This window comes from Octopus bimaculoides, chromosome 11 (assembly GCF_001194135.2).
Source record: "Octopus bimaculoides isolate UCB-OBI-ISO-001 chromosome 11, ASM119413v2, whole genome shotgun sequence".
In the NCBI taxonomy this organism is placed as follows: Eukaryota; Metazoa; Mollusca; class Cephalopoda; order Octopoda; family Octopodidae; genus Octopus; species Octopus bimaculoides.
Genome location: NC_068991.1, coordinates 64,257,129 through 64,258,018, shown reverse-complemented (window position 1 = coordinate 64,258,018; position 890 = coordinate 64,257,129). Strand labels below are relative to the sequence as shown.

Below are 890 nucleotides of genomic sequence, written 5' to 3'. Positions count from 1 at the left end.
TATATATATATATATATATATCCAGACAGTTAGGTGATAAAAGAAAGGAACAACAAAACATCCAGATAGACGATACAAAGAAAACAAGGACGGGTCATTCGGAGTTTTCTTTCCTCAGTCGAGATCCAGATTATCTGTGCAATTTCGGCTGGTTATTCTCGATATTGCTCCAATCGGACCAGCTCCAAGGAAAAACTAAGCTAAGAGCATTAGATTCCTTGGATGAAAGCAGCGAATGCATACAAAAACAAGGACGGAATAAAACGAACAATGTTACACAAATACAATCAAAATAATAACAGGATATAACATCAGGTGTCTTAGATTCTGCATTTAAATTTTCCTACATCATGATGTGAAAAATGTTAGATTTTTATCCCTGCAACCTGAAGATAGAGACCATATCTATCGCATGTTTATTTGCCAATGCTATGAAGTAACCCCAAGCCTTAGATGTCGAACACCATACCTTCTCCCTTTTAATTTTCTGTGCCTATATTCTGTCTGTAAGTTTGCTGTGTTAATATATAGCTATCTATATATTTATACTTGAATATTCATCTGAAATATATCTTGAAATATATCTTGAATACTCATCTGAAATATACCTGTCTTTGCTATTCTTTTTACATGCATACATGTGTACATATATATATATTGTACATCTCAAGCAAACCGTTCTATTTGTTTATTTGCATCATTGTTTCCACATCTGCTCGCCTGGATTCCTCTTCTAGCCACTCTTTACTTCGTGCACTTGGTCTTCGGTAAACGTTCGGGAGTGTAAGCTAAAATTATTTGAGCGCTACGAAGTGTTTTCTATATTGAGAATCTCTGGATCTCTTCTGTTGTTCTGTTGACATATATATATATATATATATATATATATA

The 890-nt window shown here is 33.8% G+C and overlaps 1 protein-coding gene across 1 annotated transcript in view; it reads left to right on the top strand.

The window, feature by feature from the left end:
* LOC106883843 (squidulin) overlaps window positions 1-890 on the top strand; it is a 195,676-nt gene that overhangs the window by 193,957 nt on the left and 829 nt on the right. The window lies entirely within an intron of this gene.